Genomic DNA, 17,156 nt, shown 5'->3' on the forward strand with positions numbered 1-17,156 from the left:
GGAATCAAATGTTTAGCATCTTTCGCCTTGTACAGACTTTGATCTTAATAAACAAGACCATGCCCACATTGTAACCCATATGAGCAAAGTGCTCATTTCACAGAAAAACACCTTGTTTTTCTGTCTGCCCCGGGATAACATTAGCTGACTCTGACCCTAACTAGTAAGCTACTAATGGGAATTAAGCTCATTAGTGGTGTAGTCTGACATCTTAAAACAAAATGGCAGCTAAAATTTTGCCAATAGGCATATTTCTCTAAATTACTTACAATGAAATTTGGTATGTTCAAAGAGGTCAAAGAGACATGTAGTTGGACTAAGTCCATTTCTTCATGTACAAACATGTGCCCTATCTGCCACACAGGGTTACTGTGAGGTCTGTGAGGCAATAAATGTACAAAAGTAGACACTTTGCAACGCTATACAAATGTATGTACGGCATTTCCATTAACAGCACTAATTTTTTTCTAAATGACTTTTCACATTTCACTTCGTCATGCAAGTGGCTGCAAATCGTCTATACTTTGTTAAATGTCTCTTTTCCCTGTCTCCTTGTTGTTCTTCTCAACCTCTTCTCGAATTTGAGGGCATACATACGTCACCTGAAATAGTAATTTGATAACGAGCACAGAGCAACTGCTTACAGAATACACCTATGCCCTTCCCTGAGTGCATTTAGTTGGAATTTAAATAAATTCTACACTTTTTCCTTCCTGAAATTTCATGTACCTGGGACTAGAAAGCATTAAACTTGAAGCCAAAAAGGTGACATGATTTCTTGTGATCCTAATACCCTTTGCCTGCTATAGAACGTGATCTGCTTCTGGGAAGATGGGCATATGCTTGTTCATGTGGTGAGAGTAGGCAGGTAGAAGCTAGGAAAAAGACAGGAAATAATAGGAAAGATGGGGACAGGGAGTACGGTTCTCGCTAAGACCTCACCAGCATCCTCTCCACAGTTATCTTCTCTCAACCATTCAATTCAGTAAAATGTATGAAGGATCCATTCAGGATCGAATTCAACAAACTTTGTTCCCTACCAGTGCCATGCTGCACCAGCCTCCATTGACTAAAATACATAAATATTTCATGCTTATCTACCTACATAGCTAAAAAATAACCAAATAACACAAACCATTCATAAGAGACACAAAGATGAGGCATACTAGAGGTAACATATGTCGATGAGAAAGGCAGCAGGGAAGGATTCATTTAGACTTTGAAAATCAAGAAAACCTTCTCAGAGTAGGTTGCCTGTGAGCAGGGCCCTAAAGGTGTTGAGAATCAGGTAGCCAGAGAGGGGCAGAGATTCCCATGAGCGGGGACAGTAGGGTGAGGGCAGGCATGTGTCAAGGAGCAATTCTCTGCACGGAAGAGTGAGTTACGTCGTGCTGTGCAGGGGTCTGTTACATACCTCAAACAGGCTTTGCTAGGCATGGCAAGTAAGTAACTCATATTTACTTCTGCATCTCGTCTGGTTAACTGATATATAATTTACATACAGTAAAATTTTCCCCAGTGTACTTCTTTTAACAGCTAGCATAAGACCCAATGACTAGCAGAAAGCCTTGCACAAGGCAGATCTTCAAACGATATTAGAAGGGGGGGTCAATGGTCTGCCATCAACAAGGTGTTATTTGACTTTATCTTCTTTTTCCATAGGACTTTTTTTTTTGTAAACCACTGAGTTCACATGCTAGGTAACACTATTATCCCTCTTCATAGTCATCTGACTTTGAAAGGTCCCCGATTTCACCAACTTTCCACTTATTCATTTAAAAATTATTGCAGAAATGTTGACTCTCTGTCCAGGGTCTCAGGGCATCTGGTTGGAGAATAGCCATAGGGAATCTAAACAAAATGTGTGACAGGACATTTGATATTATTTCTCGCTTTTTGATGAATAGACATTTCCTAATTGAAACTTTGTGAACGGAAGAGATTGGGTTTATCACAGAATACATCATAATGACCGAGGAGAAAAGACAGCAGTCACTTCATTGCTTGAACCCCATTTGCACATTTATTCTCTCCATTTATGCTCACATATGCAAAGCAGGTATTATTTGCCTAATTTGATAGATAAGGAAAGGACTTGAGAGCTGAGTTAAGTGGTTGTTCAAGGTCAAATGCACAACAGACACAGAACTAAAACTCAAGTTCTAGTTTAAGGCTCTAAAGAGACCAACCTCACAAGACGCTTTTTCATTAAGGTAAAAGGGCTGAAATCACCTTTCAGACTACCTTTGATAAGTGCACCTCCCAAGGCTCGGTTTTAGGGAACAGAAAGTACTCTCGTTATTTTAAAGAGAAGGGGATTTAACACAGGGAATACAAGGGATTTAAGACTTACAAAATTGTTGGAAGGGCTGGAGGGATAGGCTGGGAGTTGGATCTCCGAGAATGGCTCCCAGTACTACGCGGCCAACCTGGCCCACGAGGGGAGCCCCCTCCACCCCAAATAGAAGGCAGAGAGTTGGCAGGCTGCCACAGGAACAGCTGAGCTCCAGAACAGAGCTGTGGGATCTGGAAAGTATCAGCATGCCGCTACGATTGCCTTTCTACTGACAGGAGGCTGGTGACCATACAATAGAATTTCGCTTCAGAAAAACGCATCTTTAAGTTCTCGCCGGCCAGAAACAGTAGCCAAAGTTGCAGAAATCTCACTTTTTATCACATTTCCCCTTTTCAAATCTGGCAGGGGTGCATCTTATTGGGAAACTCTCTCTGCTTTGTATCCATAAGCCTAATTGCAAGGGATTCTGGGAGATACACAGTTGGAATAGACGCCAGGTACCAAACTACTATACCCCTAACAGGTGGATTCTGACACAATGACAGACTTTCCCAAGTCAAATTAGAACCAGGATTTTTGGGTTGTGCTGTAGAGACAGACGTCACAGGCCATCCATGTCCAGGTACAATGTGTGGCTTCACAGGCTTGGACCCCTCAGGCTGTGCATTAGTCATAGAGACTGGAAGGCAGTTGGCCACCCCGGAGTAGTTCGAGCCAGCCTTCTCCAGGGGAGTCCCCATGAGGGCAGGGTTTGGTTGCTGCTTGTGCTGACACAGAGAGAAAGGCAAGTGTACAACTAGATTAGGAAGTTACTTAGAAATCGAGGGTCACCCAGGCCACGGCTGATGGCGGAAGGTCAGATAAAAATCAAGAGTGACTTGAGGGCTGGATAGCCATAGTACTGGCCCAGCGAGGTAGATCAGATCTTTTCATCAAACTTTCTTAACTGGACTTCAGCATCAACGTACCACAGAATGGAACTATAAGTTATCATCTAAGACGGCCAAAATCAGTGATGGTTTACGAAAAAGTCTTTGAAGTGATTTTTCATCATGTGAAATTAAAAATAAAAATATATTCTTTTTCTCTATCCATGCATCTCTCTCTCCCTCTCTCTCTCTCTTCCTCTCTCTCTCTCTCTCTCTCTCTCTCTCTCTCTCTCTCACACACACACACACACACACACACACACACACACACACACACTGTCAGGCTCCTTTTTATTTTAGTCTATTCGTTACCCCTCATTTATTTGTCTTTCTCACTTTTCTGTCCAGCTAAACCCAGAGTATTGTATTGGGTTCTCATTTTCCCACTTCAATAAAGATGCTAAGAAAGTAGAATATACCCAGAAGACAGCAATTAAAATGGCGACAGGTCTAGATCCAATGGCACGAAACTTTTAGCCTCGGACGAGAAGTTTTCATGTCCAGGACTCCATCATTATGGAACAGGAGGAAAATTTGCTCTGTGCGGCTGCAGAGGGAGAAACCCGGACTAATCACTCAAGGTCACAGAAGGGGAGTTTGGGATTCAGTGTAATCATGAGATCTGGCAACAAATGAACCAAGCTACCTGCCTGAGTGTCTCCTAGGGTATGACATCCCACTTCTAGTCACATTTACTATTTGTTCACCTGTATCTGTTAGACATACTGATTAGATTATTGCCATTTTCTCCAAATGGTCTTGAAGCAAGTCCTGGCCACAGATCGTACGCTTTCATTTCTGTATCCCCAACTCATCCCACAGCGCACGGCACGCAATAGGCACTCGGTACAATCTTGCCGAACGAATGAAGAGATGGACGAGGCCAATGGACACGGATGGCAACAGCAGAGAAGGACTGGCTGTCCTGTCCCCCCCCCCCCGCCCCCCATCCGCAAATAGCTGACTCAGAGCATAGGAGCTGGTGATGCTGAGGAGAACTGGTACCTAAGCCTTGGTTCTACAGAAATGAAGTTCAACAGATAAACAGGAACGAAAGAGATGCTCGTGGGGAAGCTCAAAGCCTGATATGAGCACAGGTTCCAGGTGGAAGCTGGTGGAGGGTGAGAGCCATTAGACAAGCCTGGGCACAGATGCTCTCTTGCTTTTTCAGCACCCAGCAACAGCTGCACAAAAGCCTATTTATTTTGGACACAGGAGTAGTAGCAGAACAGCTCCTACAGAAAGAGGGCCTTTTGTTTCCAGATCTTCAAACATTCCCTGCACATGATCTCACTCAGCCTACCTCTTCCCTGGGAAGAAGCAGGAGGTGGGAGCTACCCAAGGTGCACCAACCAGCCTGTCTGGACAGGAGGTGCCAAATGGCTCTTCTCTGGCCATCAGCCACCTCGACAGCCAAGAAAGCGCGGTCTCTCAACCCCAGTGCCATCATGGGATGACTTGAAACCGTACCAGTCCCTGGTCCTTGATACTCGTGACTCATTGGCTAATATTGAAATATGTATTGCTCATCACAAACTAGGGACCCGTGACTCAGTGCTGGTTGGAATCAGCAAGGCCGAAGAAGTGTGTGTCACAATAGTGTGTGTGTGTGTGTGTGTGTGTGTGCGCGCGTGTGTGTGTTTGATCCAGCATAAGGTGTTGACATAAGCCCTGCCCCCTATACCCACCACACCCCCAGCCCCTTCTCACTAGCTCCTTGAAGGCCCAGGACTGTCATTCAAGTTTGACTGCTACTAAAGGGCATCAGCTGCTCGTCAGCACTCGCCTGTCACCTTATTTATAACACCCCTGGAATGAAGCTGCCTGTCCCTGCCCTGGCTTCCGCCCCCCTGCCGCTCCAGCTCACAGTGTGTGACTCTCTATTTAGTGCCTCCCAGGCTTAGCTTGTAAGGTCAATGGGCACAGCTGTCCCACACCCCATTCCTGCCTGCCTAACACCCCAGGGTCCAGCTTGCAACCTTCCGTTCTTCTAGTAGCAAATCTAGCGGCCCCAGGCTGCAGATTCATGAGCGCAGATGAGAAAGGTTTCTCTGTTGATTCACAGGAAGAGTGTTCATACCTTTGGCTTCCTGTTTTTGATGAACCAAGTAAAAGAAAGTGTTTTTTTTTTAAATATAATGGACCCCAAGTAGTAACTTATAAAGAAGCATATAGAAATTGCATGTTGATAAAGGACCTATCGCTGATGTCTCTAAAGATGGCAACCCATCTTCAAGTTGAGGTGCCAGGAACCACCCGTGACATGTGGCTAATGCTGGAGCAGCCATGCTTCTTGGAACACAAGACATGACCGTTTTTAGGAGAGGAAGTGAAGACGGGTGTCTTCAACCGAAACCCCAACAGATAAAATGTGTGCAGAGTGAGTCAGTGGGACGGCAAATGGACCGTGAGGGACTGAAGGGCTCTCACTCCTGTTCCAGCACATGGGTGCTTTCTCCCAGCACCCGCCTGCCAACCTGACTGAGTTGACCCAAAGGCTGGGGACTGGTAGGCAGCTAGTTCACATCCCAAGTGGTCAGAGGATGGAAATGCAAACTGCAATCCCCAGTCGCCTCAGGCTGAAAGAACTCCCATCTACACAGCATCAGTTGCTTCTGTGGGGCAAGGAAACAGACCAGAGCAGTCTACACCCCATATTGTGAGCCCACTGGTGTAAAACTGACAGGGAGCCACAGCATAAGGTGACAAGACCCTGCCCAGCTTCCAGCAAGGTTAAGGGAACCAACATCCCAGCACACCTGTGTCCTCCATGCAGGCTCTGGCTAGGAGATGTGATGTGGCATCTAGACAAGCGTGCCTTGCCTGTGCGTTACGTGCACTTGTAGTGTCTCTCCCCACAGAGCTCTGGCCAGCCTCAGAAGTGTCGTGAATATTCAATTTAGTGAGCCCATGCACAGTAGGTTTTCAGCAAATAACAGTCTTCTTCTCTCCGGACTTTACAAGATAGCTCTTTGGAACATGGACTTTGGCCACTACCATCTGGCTCTGCTATTTATTAACTGGGCAGCCTTGTGCAAACTATTTGAACAGCCTAGACCTCTTTCCTAAACTGCCTCGTATGGTTGGTGGGATGAATTTACTTAATTTACGTAAGACAAAGCCCAGCCCATAGTACGTGCTCAATAAATGGCAACGATAATTTTCATTCCATGACTCTTACAACTGGATGCGTAGTACAATATTGTAACATCAATCTTAATATATTGCAATAGGTCTGTGTATGTCCACTCGCCCAAACACACTGGCCTAGGAATTCCATGAGGCGGGAGCTATTTTTTTTTTTTTTTTTGGAGAAATCTCTACACCCAACGTGGGGCTCAAACTCACAACCCTGAGACCGAGGGTCACATGTTCTTCCAACTGAGCCAGCCAGGCACTCCAAGAGCTACCTCTCATTCATTTCTGCATTCCCAGCACGTTAGCACAGGGACTGGCACCTAGTAGGCGCTGAAGAAATGAAAAGCACTTAGCATGTTTGGCTCCCAGAGCATTGTGCACACGGCCGGTGCGTGGCCGTGACAAGCGGCATGCTTTTTGCCGCTGTCTGTCATCAGCTCTTTTTGTTCCCTGCCACAGGCTGTTTTCTCTTAGTCTCAGGCTCGTGAACCTGCAGAGAGCCACCTTCCACTGCAAAGCTTAGGCCCAGTATTTCCTGAAGCTTGGGACCCTGCCGTAGACGTTCCAAATCAGAGCTCTGGGGCAGAGCGGGGAGCACCCTGGAACGTGCAGTTTCACGTGGGCCCTGGGGAACACTGGAGAAACATCCACCGCATCGGCTTCCGTGCAGCAAGTGGAGTTCAGCAGGCCACAGGCAGCCTCTGAAACAGGCAAAGTTTCCTTGCCAACTGCTACAAAGAGAGAGCTGTCATTCTCGCCCTGCAACACAAAGGGTGGCACCACCTGATCTCAGTACTCGATACCTGTGCGGAGAGAGAATCGTGCGGCGAGCGATGTCTTCCAACACAAGAGAACACAGCACTTCCTTTCTCAAATCCTGTCGGTTGGATTATCCTCCAGGATCCAGCCCAAAGGCCTGGACTCCTTTCCAGTCATTCAGGGAGGAGGAGGGACTTAGCATTTCCTGGGCCCCTACTACGTGACGGTCTCTGTACCGGGAAGCACACCCGGGAAGGATGATTTAACATCCGTCGAATGTCGTCAGATTTCAGAGTCATAGTCACTCAGGGTAGGATTCTCTTTTCTTTTCTTTTTTTTCCTGAAGAACACAGGAGGTTAAAATGCAAACCTACCAGTTACTAGCTGCATTACGGGCTGTGTTTCCATTAAAGCAGGGGGATTTCTATCTGTCAACTAGGGCTGCATTCATGTAAAATGCATCATCAGGGCGACTAAAGCCTCATGTTCCACACAGATGAATCACCACAGCAACAGTGAGCCGACGCGCTCGGAGACGGACGAGGAGAATTGCCGAGGCGCTCATTAAGGTCTTAGTTGCTTTTTACCTGACACGTCCTGGCCGACAGCATCGCATCGGAGAGAGCCACTGGCCCTGCAGAACGGACACATGCTTTTGTGTGGGGCGGCCCCTGGGGAAAGATGACAGAAAGTGCCCACTCGGCCTGGATGGACATCCAGCAAAGCACCCGGACGACAGGTGCCTCAGATCTAGGAGAGTCCACGTGGACTGTGGCCCAAACACCTACATAAAACCTGTCATCTGAACTTTCACTCAGGGCATAAATAGCCCTTTGCTCTGGGCTCCAGATGGATCAAGCAGGCACAGAGGCCAGGGCTTGAGGCAACACTGCCCAGAGCTGCCTGTCTACAGGTGCTCATGGTCCCAGGCACTGTCCGCCCTCCAGAGGAGGCTTGTCACAGCCAGGAGGCCTGAGCTTCAGCTCCCAGCTCCGCCCTCCCAGTGCAAGCCTCGCAGAAGGTTCCGTGAAATAAGTGACTATTTAGAAGGATCCAGCTGAATCCAAAGCACCGGCTTGAGACCAGGATGGGAAGGCCATGCCAACTCCCTGAGCTCCCCTTGTCACCCCTCCCGGCCCCACCCCTGCAGGCGCACACTGTGCCCCAGTCACACCAGACTTCTGACAGCTCCAGGACATGCAGAGGGGCTCCCGCCAACACGGCGTGTGTGTGCTCTCCACCCCCCACCCCCCCGGAACTCTCTTCCCTGTGAGTCTTCACATACTCCTCTGATCTCGACACACAGACCACTTTCCACACATATATTTGACCGGGGATTAAGATCCAAAGTGTATAAAGAACTCCCACCACGCAAGAATAGAGAGCAATCTAACCAAAGGAAATGGGCAGAGGACTTGGGAAGACACTTCTCTAGGAAAAGATCTACAGAAGGAGTCGTCCTGGACCGGTTCTCCCAGAGTGTGCTCTGACAAAAACTGGGTCAAGAAAGGCCTTGGAGGTGTAAGGCAAGGAACCCAAGCTTCGTCCGTAAACCGCCGAATGATTTTAAGTCAGAATTGATATGCTCGGCTTCTAATTAATGCCACTCTTTTAGTTTCCACTCTAAACGTGGAAATGGCCCCATGGTCGAAGATTTTGGAAAGCCCAAACAAATCTATCAGGAGTCTCTCCTGCTGGGTTCCTCACGATCGTTCAGTGCAGGGGGAGTCCCAGAGAGTGGAGAGAAGTGCAGTCGCTCAAGGAACTCATTGTTCAGGGACTTGTTACTGCAAAGGGTCACTTCCTGGAGAACACGGTAAAGAATGGCTCCTTGACTGTCCTCCTGTACCCTCCCAAGTTCACTCTCAAATGCCCCTCCTATCCTACCCATGCTCTTGCTGTTCTCTGCACTAGCTTCCTGTCCTCCCGCCCGTCCCACTCCTGCCCTGGGAGGACCCTCTGACACAGATCTGGTCCCCTGGCTAGACCCCCTCCAACATTTCTCCACCCAGAGGTTTCTCCTTCAAGTTCAAATCCCTTAGTGTAAGTCACACGGCCGGCCCTTCCTTACCAGACTTCATCCTTTCTCTAGTCTCATCTTCCCAACATGTCCCTGCTCTCCAGATCTGAAAAGTTATCTGTGCTTTCTCTGAGCTTTGGCACAAGGTGTCCCGTCTTCCTAAGATGCCCTCAGCCCCCTCACCTGGAATCCATCTGCTGACTCCACTCATGGCCCAGAGCGGCTCTGACTCCCGGCACAGCATCAACTTCCTCTGGAGTCATACTAGGGAGGGGCTCCCCACTTGCCCTCCAACTCACACACTCCCACCACCAGCACTTGCCCCCCTCTGAGTCACTGCTGGTGTGTTTGTCCATCTCCCTGCCCAGAAGGAAAGCACCCTGAGGTGGGGGCTGTGCCATTTGCCTCCTGCTCCTACGCATCTCAGCAACCCATACACCTGGCATCTGCACACTCTAAACCCTGCTCAGCTCCAGCTCCAAATCACCTCCTCAGGGAGACTCCCTGGACCCCACCCCAAAGGGTCATGCTTTTTTGTCATAGGCTTTTCCACCTCCCCTTACTCTTCCTCATCCATTTGTCACCTCTCATCACAGGTTAATTATCTTGCCGGGTGATTATTTGACGGTGAATCTCTCCACAGAGTAGAGATCACATCTGCTGTGTCCCCAGTGTTAGAACAGCATCTGGCACAGAGCTAAGGTTCCATAAATATTTGGTGAATGGACAGATGGATGAGAAAGGATATGTGAATAGACAGGGCTACCCGGCTGGGACAGAAGAGGTTGGGGGACCTTTGTTCAGTCATCCAATAGGGCACGTGTGGTGGTTGTGGACCATCTGCTGAAGAGTGACAAAATCCAGGAGCAGGAATCCTACCTACGGAAATCATGCCATTCACTCCCATCTGGAGAGGAGAGGAGGCGAGAGGAGAGGATGTGGTGACATAAAGTGCTGCTGTTTGCCCATCCTCTGCCCGTGTCCATGGCTGAGCACAAGCAGACCAAGGACAGGAATGTGGCATCTGAGTTTGCCCGTGGAGAAGCCAGGCTGACTCGGAGATCAAGGCCATTGAAAGTGTATACTCTTGCCCCCAGTTCCCCAGTGGTAGATAATCACCACCCTTATTAATTCATAACGGTAGTTCTCTTTTAAATAATATAATGCTAAAAGCAATGTTTCATAAATGTGTAAAAATGGAATCCAGAAAGTATTTACCAGGTTCTACTTCCCCAGAACACCCCGTCCATGCAAATCGATTTGAAGCTGACGTTTTTACAAACACAGTCCCCAGTCGCAAACCAGTCCAAGGCAAAGAGTAAGGAGCCCCCCCCACCACTCTTCTCCTCATGGCACTCCAAACTCCTGCCCTCCGGCTCCTTTTATCTGAGAATCTTTATCTTAAACCACTTTTTATGCAGTCATTAATTTTCACAGCACTCCTGCTAAGAAGATTCTATTACTTCCATTAAACCATAGAGTAAACTGAGAAGCCAAATTAAGTGATTTGCCTGCTCAGGAAATTAGTGGCCTGACTTGGTTCAAACATAGCAGTTCTGATTCCCAAGGCCTCGCACCCAACTGCCCCCCTGATATTTCTGCCTCTGTGTAGCGGGTAAGAGCCCCCGTTTCCGAGTCCATTAATGCCGGGCGCAAATCCTAGCTCTGCAATTTCCTTGACAAGTTGTTCAACCTCATTCAGTGCCTGTAAATTGAGGATAATAAGGACACTTGATTCATAAAGTTGCTGTAAGGATTAAACGTGATAATGTACACAGAGTGCTTAACACAGGATCTGGAACAAATGAAGACTCCTGTTCTTGTTATTACACACACCTGGAAGGGTATATCCCTCACCCAGCCTCCTCCCGTAATCTTTTCCTCATCACATCAGAAAATGAGTAGGCCACACCTGCAGCCGTGCCGAACAACGCATACATTTGCAGATAAAGTCTGCCATGGGGCTCCTAGAATATCTGAGCACATTCCTGGAGAAGTGCTACATCGATAATTATCCAATTGTTCATCCGTGCCTGCATCCGTCCATCTATCCACCCATCTATCCATTCACGCACCTGTCATCCGTCCCTCCATCTGCCCTTCCGTCCACCCATCCGTCTACCCATCCACCCTTCCATCCACTCATCCACCCCGCCATCCATTTATTCATGTTTAGTCCACAGAGAAAGCGCCTACCATGAGTAAGCCATGTGCTAAGTGCTGTGGAATATACTAAGATGATTAAGACATAGTCTCTGCCCTCAGACCCACAATGCAGACAACTACAAGAAACTGTAAAGCAAGATGGAATGTAAATGGTGTCATAAGAGAAGTTATTTAAGGTTTATGAAGGACACTGACTGCATAGAAACAGTAGTGAGTTAAGAGCCAGGAGATCTTTTTGAATCCTGGCTTTAAAGTTGAGCTCACATCAGCCTAGTCACCTTCCTAGGGTTCAGTTTCCACCTAGCAGTAGCAGTAGAATATTCCAAGGGCCCTTGCAGCTCTAACATTTCAATCCCTCTGCCTCTGGGTAAGGCAAGATAGCATTCAAAATGAGCACTGAGAAACAGATAGGCATTCCGGAAGCGGGGAATGACACAGGCAAGTTCATGAAGCTAAAAAACATGGAATCTTCATGGAACTGCATGGGGTACTTCTAAGTCCGCAAACGGCAGAAGGAGATAATGTCTTGAGAGTTCGATGTGGAATACATTGTGAAGGGACATATTTCCAGGCTGAGGAATACACACACACACACACACACACACACACACACACACTCACCTAGATGATGAGATGAGATATGATCAGGTCATATTTTTTAAAAGTAGGCTTGGGAGCAGCAAGGGGGGATGTGACACTGCAAACAGGGAGACCAGGAGACTGGATAAAAGGTTTTTGTAACACTTTACACAAATAATAACCAGGGCTTGAATTAAAGTAGCAGTAGGAATGTAAGAGACAAATGTGAGAGTATTTATGGGCACAGTCTAGAAGAGCTGGTAACTCATTAAAATGGAGGCAAAATGGTTAGAGATGACTCTGAAACTCTGTGTTAATGACTAAAATATATTTGACATCTACTGTGCACCAAGCAAGCGCCATGCCTTGGGCTGGCCCAGGCATACGCCAGTGAGCAGCTTGGGTGTGGGTTCTGCCTCCGTGTGACTTGTAATCCAAATACATTCTGCGTAGTGCCTCCATTTGTATAAGAAATCACAGTTTCTTTCAACTAGCATTTACTGAGCACGTACTATGTGCAAAACTGAGTTAGGTCCTTCCAGTCCTAGAAGGATAGGATGAAGAGAAATGGTGTTTCATTCTGATGGGTGACCCACATGCTACCTACAGTCAGCGAGCATCAGCAGGACTCACTGAGGGAAGGAAAGGGCAGGTCAGAGAAATGGGGACAATTAATTACCACTTAACAAGTGATAAGGATCCTTCTTCCTACGTCTGCACAAAGAGCCCACTTTCCCAGGGTTAACTCCCCATGTCACCCCTCCCCCCCACGTTGCTGCAAGCAAGGGCAGGAAGCAGGAGTCTGTCTATCCACCTTGCAGAGTTAGTCTCCGTCGAACGGGGTCCTGGAAGAAGCTGAGCTCGCACAGTGTCTCCTCTGCATGCCCCCATAAACCATCTAACTGCAGAACTTGAATACTTTTGGATGACTGCTCTGCTTCCTGTTACATCTGCACAGGGTAATATCCCCCCACCCTCAGAAAACTAAAGTGAGACGGCAGCTTGGGGATGTAAAAAAGTGCCTGATGAGGGACACGTAGGCAATGTTCCAGGTCTGTGCCACCAGGCCCCTCTGTGATAGGTACTTGCTTGAGCAGGAGGAGAGGGGGTACCCTCCTGCCTTTCTCATCCATTGGCCTCATTAACACATACTCGTATTTCGCATCTGAGCTCCAGCCTGTCTGATCTAAAAGCCCTTCCTCATTATCCTCACCCCTATCGCAGGCACAATGGGCCACTGGCTCTCCCCTATTCATAATTTTAATGGGATGCATCATTCTTCATTTTAATCTTACTCATCCACATATTGTCCTCACCCCCCAACAAACTTCAAACAATCTCTCAGTCAGGATTACACTTTAGTCATCTTTGTGCTCCAGCACTTGTACCCGAGATCTAACCACAGTTCCGCTACTAAGAAAACTAACTTCTATGGAGAGCCCACCCTGTGGCAGGCACTCTACTGAGTGCTTGAGACACCCCCACTTTATAGATGAAAACACCGAGGCGTAGACAAGCTAAGCAACTTTGCCCAAAATGAATGTGTTACTTTCCTTCCTAAAATCTCCATCACCTTAGGGAGATTGTAGATAAAACAGTCTGAAATTGAGAATACTTCAGATTTTGTTGCAAAACAAGGGGCTATAAGAACAATAGCCCTAGCTGGTGCTGAAATAGTGAGATATATGTAGATTTACACACTCAGATTCTGGGAGAACCTGCTTCTTCGACCCTAGAGAGGGTTTACTAGTAATTTGAAATTAACTCCGCAACACACAAGCCATGAAGGCTCATTATTAATTCTAGTTCATGGTAAAGTAACATTTGATAAAACAGATTGTAAAGTCTAAAAAACAGCTCTCTTCCTCCCACACTAACTCCCATGGACTCTCAGTGACCTCTCCCCTCACTGTCCCTCTTCAGACACAGCGGGTGGCAGGTTCCTCTTCCAAACCCATCTGAGAATTTGTTAGGTAAGCTCTCCCCGGGAGGGGAGGAAAGAGACTATTAGGCACAGAGGAGATTTGCTGGGTAGTAATGCTGGGTAGTTCTAGCTCACTGCCTGCCTCCTAAAATAGTCCCTTCCATGGCCACAAACCCAGAGATCCCATGAGAGCAGCAGGTAGATTGCATTCTTATTAAAAGAAAACAGCCCACCAGGGCCTGAATCCTGCAGAGAGAAACAAAAGAGAAACAGAGAATCAAGCAAGCTCCTGGAGCAAAGGTGTACATATAAATTGTTACCTAATGCTGCTACAAGCCAGGACATTCTGTGCACTCAGGAGAGGCTTAATTATCCTGAACCAAGAATCTAAGGTCAGATGATTAAGAACATTTCACACCCTGGTTTGAACATCAGAGATGCTGGTCATCCTGCCACACTGCTGTTGGGCCCCAACGAAATGCAAACGAGCATTTCATTTTCTCCAACCTGGGCTTAATTTAGGAACAGTGAGAGGGGGAGGCTCCTTCTGTCCTTTAGAAGCCCGACACTGTTTATTTGCATGTGTGTGTTTACAAGTTCTGTTGGTATTCTATGCTCCTAATCAAAGGAAGCTTATGAGGGGCGCCTGGGTGGCTCAGTCCGACTTCGGCTCAGGTCATGATCTCGCAGTCTGTGAGTTCGAGCCCCACATCTGGCTCTGTGCTGACAGCTCAGAGCCTGGAGCCTGCTTCAGATTCTGTGTCTCCCTCTCTCTCTGCCCCTCCCCCGCTCATGCTCTGTCTCTCTCTGTCTCAAAAATAAACACTAAAAACAAAACAAGACAAAGGAAGCTTATGAAAGAGGAAAATAAATTTAAATAGCAAAGCGGTGTCATTTCTAAGTATCCTGGGAAGACTGTCCCGTAGTTTATATGTTCATTTACTTATTCATCTTTTAAGACAAACTTTGAGGGAACATCAACTTAGCATTAAACTCCATTGCAGAAAGCAGACCCGCGAAGACATATTCCTCCATCAGTTTCCTACCACTGCTGTAACAAATTGCTACAAATCCAGCACCTTAAAACACAAATTTATTATCTTACAGCTCTAAAGGTCGGAAGTCCAAACTGGGACTCACGGGCCTAAAATCAAGGCACCATCAGAGCTGTGTTCCTTTTGCAGGCACCAGGAAGGAATCAGTTTCCTTGCCTTTCCCAGCTCCTAGAGGTCACGTAGGTTCTCTAGCCCACAGTCCCTTCTTCTGTATTCAGAGCCAGCAACACCTGGCTGAGCCTTCCTAACACTGCCCTCCCTCTGATTCTCTGCCCTTCCACCTCCCTCGTCCACTTTTAAAGACTCCTATAATCACATTGGGCCCACTCTGATAATGTGGGACAATCTCTATCTTGAGGTCCTCAACTCAATACTTCTGCAAAGTCCCTTTGGCCACATATATGGCATAATCTACTCTACTACATATTGCCCAATCATAAAGTCATAGATTCATAGGTTCTGGGGATAGGGTGTGGACACCTTCAGGGGTCATTATCCTGTCCATCACCTCCCCAGTCTCAGTAGTGTTCATTCCTTATAGCTGAATAAGGCTGACCAGCCTTCGTTCTAGCCTGTCATTTCTCATCACACTCCTTGACTATACCTTAAGGTGTTTGCACAGGCCTAAGTTTTCAAAATTGCTTTTAGGGGGCGCCTGGGTGGCGCAATCGGTTAAGCGTCCGACTTCAGCCAGGTCACGATCTCACAGTCCATGAGTTCGAGCCCCGCGTCAGGCTCTGGGCTGATGGCTCGGAGCCTGGAGCCTGTTTCCGATTCTGTGTCTCCCTCTCTCTCTCTGTCCCTCCCCCGTTCATGCTCTGTCTCTCTCTGTCCCAAAAATAAATAAAAAACGTTGAAAAAAAAATTTTTTTTAATTGCTTTTAGGCCTACCCTGGCTTTCTCTCAATCATTAGCATGAATATTAGATACGACTGAGGTCAAGGACCCTGAGCTCGGGAGACTCTTCTGGATTATCCAGGTAGCCTTGTATGATCGCAGAGTCCTTTAGAGGGGGGATTCTTACCTGGCTGCAGAGAACCAGAGAGAGAGATGGCAGTGGAAGAAAGATTTGATACTCTATTGCTGGTTCTGAAACGGAGCGGTCTGTGTGTAAGGACCAAAAGAGGTCTCTAGAAGCTGGGAAGCGCAAGGAAATGGATCCTCCCCCAAAGCCTCTAGAAGGAATGCAGCCTGACCCACACCTTGACTTGAACCCGCAGAGACCGGTCAGACTTCTGGCCTACAGAACTGGAAGGTAATAAATTCATATTGTTTTAACCCACTAAATTGTGTTAATTTGTTACAGCAGCCATAGAAAGTTTATACAATGTGCATTCTTTTCAGTCCACGCTGATGATTTAAGCCCTTGAAATGAATGTGATTCAGAGTCATTAGTATACTGGCAGCACCCTCCTCCAGATCATTAGCCAGAATTGAAATAAACCCAGGACTAATGGGGACCCCTGCAGGAGTCCATCTGAGAACGCCTTGGGTTGAAGGAGATGTGCAATTAATTATCATCTTGCACTTCCCGGATCTGCTCGTATATCTGAGCCAATCTGTTCCTTTCTTGCCAGACATGACACGACACAGGTTTCCTCTTTGTAAGGAACATTACCTTTCCTGTCCCTTCCTCCACTGATGTTACAGTCAGTGCTCTCCTACCCCTCACTCTCCCCTAACGCATGTGCACACGTGCGCGCGCGCGCGCACACACACACACACACACACACACACACACACACACACACACACACACATTCTCCCTCTTCTGAAAAAAAAAGCAGCCCAGATTTGAAAAGGATTTGTTTCCCCAGTGCTCTGATGTCTATTGCCCCAGGGTTTGTGAATTTCTTTCCCATTCTAAATATTTCATTATAAAGCTCAGGATACTTAAAGGAACAATAGGCCTCACCAGTCCATTTTCAAGCTTACATGAAGAAAAGACTTAAATTGGATTTTTTCCCAAGAATTTCACGGATTTTTGCCACAATTCTTGAAGATGTCAGCATGAACCAGGTGAGGGGCAGTGATGCCAAGATGCATACTATTCACATCCATTTTGCCTGACTGAAAGCAGTTCAGGGCTTAGATTCTGAGTTCTTGAGAAGCTCTTTTGGTCTATTGGTTCTTATCTTCTAGATTCATTTGTACATACTATCTGTGAGACACCATTCCAGGTGCTGTGTCCAGGGACGCAGTGGAGGGTCTGAGCTAAAGATGCAGAGTTGAGAGTCGTTGCCAGATTTAAAGCCATTGGAATTACAGAAAGAGTATGGAGTTACACATG

At 47.1% G+C, this 17,156-nt stretch overlaps 1 long non-coding RNA gene across 4 annotated transcripts in view; it reads right to left on the minus strand.

Annotated features, from left to right (window-relative positions):
• LOC125175606 (uncharacterized) overlaps positions 1–17,156 on the minus strand; it is a 403,243-nt gene that overhangs the window by 132,998 nt on the left and 253,089 nt on the right. The gene's annotated exons all lie outside the window — the stretch shown is intronic.

Source organism: Prionailurus viverrinus, chromosome A1 (assembly GCF_022837055.1).
Source record: "Prionailurus viverrinus isolate Anna chromosome A1, UM_Priviv_1.0, whole genome shotgun sequence".
NCBI classification, from domain to species: Eukaryota; Metazoa; Chordata; class Mammalia; order Carnivora; family Felidae; genus Prionailurus; species Prionailurus viverrinus.